General features: G+C 42.7%; 1 pseudogene; it reads right to left on the bottom strand.

Annotated features, from left to right (window-relative positions):
- Positions 1 to 259: 259 nt before the first annotated feature.
- LOC112607199 lies at positions 260 to 612 on the bottom strand (annotated as a pseudogene).
- Positions 613 to 8291: the final 7679 nt, after the last annotated feature.

Here is an 8291-nt window from a genome sequence, read left to right as displayed (position 1 = left end):
CTGTCGCCCAGGCTGGAGTGCAATGGTGCCATCTCGGCTCACTGCACCCTCCATCTCCTGGGTTCAAGCAATTCTCCTGCCTCAGCCTCCCGAGTAGCTGGGATTACAGGCAGGTGCCACCACACCCAGCTAATTTTTGTATTTTTTAGTAGAGACAAGGTTTCACCACGTTGGTCAGGCTGGTCTCGAACTCCTGACCTCAGGTGATCCACCCGCCTGCTGGAGTTACAGGCGTGAACCACTACGCCCGGCCATGCTTTTAACCAGATGTGAACAGAAGAATGGCCACTTGGCCCAGGTAGAAGTAAATGAAGTGTTTGATTTCATATGTCACGTAACTACCGAAGTTCCTCCCCACGATGCAATGCCAGATGGGATTGTACTTTTTGTCAAATTCCTTCTTAATGTGAGCCGCAATGTCCTTCTCTATGTTATATTTCTCCAGCTCCTGAGTAGCTCACTCCACCGAGTCCTGTTGCATCTCTTCCAACATGTCCGCATTTTTGACCATGGCCTTTTGGCGGCACATGGTTACCGTGGAGAAGTGGGCTGGCCGACTGCAACAGCCTCCTCGGGGAGATGCTAGCATCGCTCAGGCGGGGCTGGAGCTGCCGTGGCTACTGAAGCTGTGGCGCATCTAACGGGAGGCACTATTTGTGCCACAGGAAGAACATCAGATTTGAAGTCTCAAGGCTCAAGTTTAAGACCTAGCTATTTTTACTTACCACTGATGGAACCTTGGGCAAGGGCCTTAATTTTCTGAGTCTCACTTTTTTTTTTTTCATCTGTAAACTAAGGGTGGTCATATTAACTTCCTCACGGAAGAGTGGAATGCTGCAAATGAGAGCATGTGTGAAGGCACTTCGAAAACCGTCAAGTACTCTCTCCATATGGCAATTGCCCTTATTTTGCCTCATCATACAATGAGGAGCAGTGCATGAGCTCATCCACCAATGATCCCTCTTTTATAACCTCTTATTCTGGGAAACAAGATCACTGAGGGGAAGCAAGTATTGTCACTGTTGTTTTCACCTACCCCATCATCGTCACCATCCCATCATGATAATTGTCATCATCACTGTTATTGTTGTTATTGTCATCATCGTCACAGACCATTTCCTGAACATCTACCAAACTATACCCTTGTCATAGACTTGCACAGCAATCTTTCAGGTTGTGCTGATTATCAACCCTCTTTTACAGGTGAGGAAACTGAGAATAGTCTTGGATCATCCACTTGCTCAAGATCATACAGAAGAAACTTTGGCTTGCTGGAAAATTTAAAACCAGATAAAAAGGATGTTTGTTGTTGCATCCATGTTTCTCTTTTCCCTATCAACCTCAGAGAACTAATGTCTCCTCTGACATGACTCTGGGGTATTTGGGAAGTCAACAACATTATCAAGCTGCACTCCAAACACCAATGACGCGAATGACCCCCCTTTTTTTTTTTTTTTTGAAAAACACCCCCACACATTGAAATAGTGGTAATGAATGCTGAATCTGAAGCTGTCAACATCCTGAAAGTCCATGGGCTGGAGCTAAGAGGAAGCCAAGCATCCCTGTTTTATTTGCTGTGTGCAGCCGTCTTCAGAAGCTGGGGCAGGCACTAATTAGATAGCCACTTGGAAAGTTGCTATCGCTAACTGGAAGCCATCCAAATTGCTCTCTTTATTCAGAGGCTTTGGAAGAAGACACCCCCATCCCCAATTCTCCTCCCACCCCATCCTTACTTGCCAAACCTCAAGGACCATAAATACAGCTAATTATGCCAGCTTGGTTTGGCACTTGTTTTCCAGATAGCATCTTTCATTAGCATTGACCTTCCGGCTGCCTGGCTTCCTGTACCTGCAGGGATTGTGGGTAATGTGTCGGTTACCCTGGTGTCACAGGAAAGTGGTAGGGGGAGGCAGAGGGTGTGGACGACCTCTCCAACTGACCCCCAAACTGTGTGTCCTTTTTCCTCCATGCTTCCTGTGCTCCCACAAGATGGCAGTAAGCACTCTAGGGAACCCAGCAGTGTGAATCTCTGGGGGTGACAGGGAGAATATGGGGTCAATTTGTTGGCTGTCTCAGGCTTGAGCATCTTAAAAGCATCTGCTGGATGGTCTCCAGGGGTGAGTTTTTAAGGGCAGGCAGACAGTCACTGTGTTTTGTTTATTATCCCTGTACCTCCCAACACACACACACACACACACACACGCACACACACACACTGCCCACCCAACGTAGCAGTTGGAGGCTAAGTCTTAAGCAATGTATGTGGGATTAAATTAGCATCATTTATGCACCAACGACATGCACCAAAGGTGGGGGAATGAGAGTTGATCTGCTTAAGAGAACAAACTGTTTCTATGTTCTTAAACCCAACACTCAAGCTGAACTCCGAGCCCAGGAGTCAGGCTAAATGTCATCGGCGACTATGAATTTGAGGAGGATCTTGCTTGCTAAATTCTCTACAAAGTGGGGAGGTATGTGGCCTTTTAAGAGACAAAAACATGGCACAGCATATATAGAAATGAGTGTGCCATTGTTTCCTAGATGACCTGATACTACTTCCTCTGAGCAGGTGGGCTTTTCCTGCTGCCATGCCTTGGTCACAAGATGTTTCTAGTCCCAGCCCCAAAGTGGCCAGGTGAGCAGCTGACCAAAGAAAGGGCAGAGGTGTCTTATATGCAAAGCGATCCCTTCCTCCTCCATTGTAACATGGCCCAGTTAATGGGAGGGTTAACAATAGTTGCTTTTCACTCCTCTGTCTTCAATTTTCAAAACTCTTTCTCTTTTTTTTTTTTTTTTTTTGAGACAGAGTCTCACTCTGTTGCCCAGGCTGGAGTGCAGTGGTGTGATCTCAGCTCACTGCAAGCTCCGCCTCCTGGGTTCACACCATTCTCCTGCCTCAGCCTCCCAAGTAACTGGGACGACAGGGGCTCACCACCACACCCAGCTAATATTCTGTATTTTTAGTAGAGACGGGGTTTCACTGTGTTAGCCAGGATGGTCTCGATCTCCTGACCTTGTGATCTACTCGCCTCAGACTCCCAAAGTGCTGGGATTATAGGCGTGAGCCACCGTGCCCGGCCACAAAACTCTTTCTTAGTCTTAGTGTGACCAAGACCACCAGGGGAGACTGACCGCAAACATTCTGCTTTTTTTTTTTTTTTTTTGCTGGGAATTGTGAGCCCACCAGTACCCAGGACCATCTGCCTTCCTGTGGCTTATCAGTCTTTTAGTGATGAAAGGGGGACCAGTGCATGACGAGGGACGGTTGCCATCTGAAATGGTCATCTTAGCGGAAACCATAAAATAAACCTTCATTTACATGGACAATAATGCTAACAACATTTGGAAAAAAGTTTGGAATGGTGCCCCAGACTCCCCCAAATCAACAAAATATGGAATCTAGCAGTGACCCTTATGAAATACACAGGCCTGAAGGTAGATTGGTTCCTACAGACAATAAAAAAAAATATTTCCTTTTTATTTCCAGCCTAGAAAATTTGGCCAGCATCCCTGCTGGCCGTAGTATACAGAAGTCAGTTCAAATAGAGACTCCTGCTTTCCCTTGTTTGCAAGAGTTACTTGTATAAAAACAGTCAACAAACGAATCAGCCAGATGAGTTTTCCTTCCTTTATTCAGTCAGACAGTGTTCTATGTCGGGAATCCATGTAGAAACAAACTCATGTGCTAGGTGCTGATGAGAAACCTGAATTTGCTGGTCTGGTTATATAAACTGTGCTGAGATAGGCTGAAGGGAGAAGGCCCAGCGGAGATCCAACCTGCAATCGATTCTCTTCTGCACATCAGCAATAGCACTTGCAGGCTGGTGGCCCGTATGGACCAGTCATTCCTCTTTCTACATCAGCCAATATTCATCAAGGTTGTTGATGTGCCAGGCATTGTGCAAAGTTCTTCGCATGTTCTACCTCATTTTGTCTCACAGCAGCCTTATGAAGTGGGCTATTATTATGTCTGAGGCTAATCTCTAAGGCTCGGAAACAGAGATAATGCATCTGAAGTCATGAAGCTGGTAAGTCCAGAAGTCAAGATTCGGGGAAGATTCCCCAAGATTGGGGAAGCCACGATTTGGGTTTGCTTTTGTTTCTTTGAGACAGAGTCTCATTCTGTCACCCAGGCTGGAGTGCGGTGGCACAATCTTGGCTCACTGCAACCTCTGCCTCCCACCTCAAGCGATCCTCCCACCTCAGCCTCCCGAGTAGCTGGGACCACAGGGGTGTGCCACCACACCCAGATAATTTTTTAGTTTTTGTGGAGATGGGGTTTCACTATGTTGCCCAGGCTAATCTTGAACTCTTGGGCTCCAGTGATCTGCCCACTTGGGCCTCAAAAAGTACTGAGATTACAGGTGTGAACCACCTTTCAAATTTAATGAAAACTAAATCCACAGATCCAAAGCTCAATGAACTGCCTCCAAAAGTATAAACATGAAGAAAACCCAAGCTATGTCACATGATAATACAATCACTAAAAACCAGTGATGAAGAGAAAATATTAACAACAACCAGGGAAAGAGGACACATTACATATAAGAAAGATCAGAATGAAAGCTGGCTTCTCATAAGAAACTATGTAATCTGGAAGACTATTAAGGTGACATTTTTAAAAAATGAAATAAAAAAAATCTGTCAATTTATAATCATACCTACAATTTTTTAAATGAAGGCAAAATAGTTTTTTTCAGACAAACAAAATCTTAGAGAATTAATCACCAGTAGACTTGAACTATAAGATATGTAAAAGTAGTTTCTTCAGGCAGAAGAAAAATGACACCAGATAGAAACTGGGTCTCTGCAAAGGAATAAAAAATGCCAGAAATGGTAAATATGTGGATGAGTATAAAATATATATTTTTATAATTTTTAAATCTCTTTAAAAGATTACTGGCTAAAGTAAAAATAACAGCGTATTTTAGAGTTTGTAACATCTACAGAAATAAAATGTATGATTACACCAGCACAAAAGATGGGAGAGTGGGATAAAAGAACACTGTTTATGATTTTTACCCCATGTGTGAAGTAATATTTTTTAACAGCAGCAAGTTAAAGATGTATATTGTAAACTCAAGAGCAACCTCTGAAAAACAAAACAGTACCAAAAAGGAAATATAGTTAATAAGCCAAGAATGGAGATAAAAGGAAATAATAAAACATGAATGCAAAAGAAGGTGGGAAAAGAGGAAATAAGGAAGAAATAACAGATGAAATCAGTGGAAAACAAACAGCAAGATGGAATATTCAAACCCAACCGTATTGTTAATTACTTTAAATATAAATGGTCTAATGATACTGATTAAAAGTCAGAGACTTTCAGTTTGAATAAAAAAGGTTGCAAGGCCTAATCAAATGCTGTCTTTAAGAAATTTATTTTATTTTAGATTCAGTGGGTGCCTGTGTAACTCTGGGGCTTGGGCTTCTATTGAACCCACCACCCAAATAGTGAACATAGTACCCAGTTGTAGTTTTTCCATCCTTGCCACTGTCCTTCTTTCTTTTGAAGCTGCCAGTGTCTATTATTTCCATCTTTGTGCCTGGGTGTACCACCGTTCAGCTCCCCCTTACAAGTGAGAACATGTGGTATTCGATTTTCTGTTCTTGCATTAATCCACTTAGGATAATGACCTCTAGCTACATCCAGGTTGCTGCAAAGGACACGATTTTATTCTTTTTCATGGCTGCACAGTATTCTGTATATGTGCCATGTTTTCTTTATCTAGTCCACCATCGATGGGCACCTAGGTTGATTCCATGACTTTGCTATTGTGAATAGTGCTGCAATAAACATATGAGTGCTGATGCCTTTTGGTAGAACCATTTCTCTTCCTCTGGGTAGGTTCCCAGTAGTGGGAGTGCTGGGTTGAATATGGTAGCTTTATTTTCAGTTCTTTGAGAAATCTCTAAACTGCTTTCCACGGGGGCTGAACTAATTTACTTTCCTGCCAACAGTATATACGTGTTCCCTTTTCTACACAGGCTTACCAATATCTGTTATTTTTTGATTTTTTAATAATAGATATTCTGACTGGTGTGAGCTGGCATCTCTTGTGAAGAAGCCTATTTTTTTTATTTTTAGTAGAGACGAGGTCTCACTATGTTGCCCAGGTTGGTTTCAAACTCCTGAGCTCAAGTGATCCTCCTGCCTCGGCCCCCCAAAGTGCTAGGATAGGTTAGTGTTAGTGATAGGTTTTGGCATGAGCAACCATGCCCAGCCAAAACCTATTTTAAATATAAAGACACAAGTAAAAAGTGGAAGGATGAAAGAGATATACCATGCTAACATTAATCAAAAGAAAGTCAAAGTGGCTATATTAATATCAGTCAAAGGAGATTTCAGGACAAGAAATATGAGAGAAATATGTCATCATGAAAAAGGGATCAATTCATCAAGAAGATACGATAGTCCTAAATCTTTATGCAATTGATAATAGGACTTAAAATTCATGCAGCAAAAACTAATAGAATTGCAAGAAGAAATACAACTATGTAATTATGGTCAAAGATTTCAAGATTCCTGTGGTAAGCAGAATAACGGTCCCCCAAGGATGATCATGTCTTACTCCCTGGAACCTGTGAATTTGTTACCTTACACAGTGAGGGAGAATTAAGGTTGCAGCTAGAATTAAGATTGATAATTATTAGGTTGGTGCAAAAGTAATTGTTGTTTTTGCCATTATTTTGCACCAACCTAATAGCTGACATCAAAATAGGGAAATTACCCTAGGTTGAATTGGCCTCATGTAATCCCAGGGATCCTCAAAAGTGGAATGAGGAAGAGGGAAGAAGAAGAGGTCAAGTGATGCAATGTGAGATAGACTCAATCTGCCATTGTTGGCTTTGAAGACGGTGGAAGGGACCACAAACCAAGGAGTGCAGGCAGCTTCTGGAAGCTGGAAGAGGCAAGACAACAGGTAATTTCCCAGAGCCACCAGAAAAGAAAGCAGTCCTGCGAACACCTGGATGTTAGCCCACTAAGACCCATGTCAAACTATTCTGACCTACGGAATTGTATGATGATACATTTATGTTGTTTTAAGCTGCAAGTTTTGTGGCAGTCTGTTATAGCAGCAATAAGAAAGCTCATATATAGAATATATGAGCTTTCATATATAGAAAGCTCATCAATTCCTATATCAGGAATTGATAAAATAAGTAGACAAAAAATCAGTAAAGATATAGATTATTTGAACAACACTAACAACCAAGACCTAGGGATTTGTATCTAAAGAATAGAATGCAGTGAAAAATGCGTGACTTCTGGAATCATGTCATAAAAAGTGATACAACTTCTGCCCGGGGATTTTTCTGCCTCTGCCTTTAAAAACTCAGTCACTTAGCCAGGTACAGTGGCTCAAAGCCTGTAATCCTAGGAAGTTTGGAGGCCAAAGTGGGAGAATCACTTGAGCTCAGGAGTTTGAGACAGTTAGGGTCACATAGTGAGACCCTGCCCCTACCAAGAAAAGAAAACAAAAAACAAAAAACAAACAAACAAACAAAAAACCCAAAAAACCCCCAAATAGTCAGGTATGGTATTGTGTACCTATAGTCTCAACTACTTGGGAAGCGGAGGTGGACGGATTACTTGAGCCCAGGGAGGTTGAGGCTGCAGTGAGCCGTGATTGCTGTGATTGCACCACTGCACTCCAGCCTGGGCAACAGATCTTGTCTCAAAAACAAACAAACAACAACAGCAAAAGAACCTCAGTCACCATGTTGTGAGGAAGTCCAGGTCAGACAGACAGGGTGTATTTAAGTGTTCTCTCTGGCAGCCCCAGCTAAGATCCCAGCCAACAGTCACCATCATCTTCCAGTCTTGTTCACTCACAGGTGATTCTAGCCCCCAGCCTTCAAGCCAATCCAGCTGATGCTGACTAGTGCAGATGAGCTGCTGCATGAGCAAATTGCAGATGCATGAGTGAAATAAACAGTGTCATCTTTTCTTTCTCCTTTCAATAGAAAAGATGTGTATTTCTCTCTACTGTAAAATAAGTCTAAGGTAGGTAGTGAACAGAACATGGCAGTTCATCAATATCTGGGATCGACATTCCTTCTGTCTTGCTAACACCGTGTTTGGATGTCAATTCATGGTCCAGGACAGTTACTGAGTACCAAGTATCATGCCATGTTCTGGCCAATATGAAAGGGAAAGGGTGGAAAAAGGCAGGTTTCCTCCCTGCTTAGGGAGGGAAGGCCAGCAATTTTTCTAGGGCAGAATTTGGCCACATCTAGCTACAGACTGTGGGAAAGGAGCTCTTTATCCCAGACGGCCATAAATTCAG

Source organism: Theropithecus gelada, chromosome 1, assembly GCF_003255815.1.
Source record: "Theropithecus gelada isolate Dixy chromosome 1, Tgel_1.0, whole genome shotgun sequence".
In the NCBI taxonomy this organism is placed as follows: domain Eukaryota; kingdom Metazoa; phylum Chordata; class Mammalia; order Primates; family Cercopithecidae; genus Theropithecus; species Theropithecus gelada.
The sequence above is the reverse complement of the archived record's forward strand: the minus strand, read 5'-3'. Positions and strand labels throughout refer to the sequence as shown.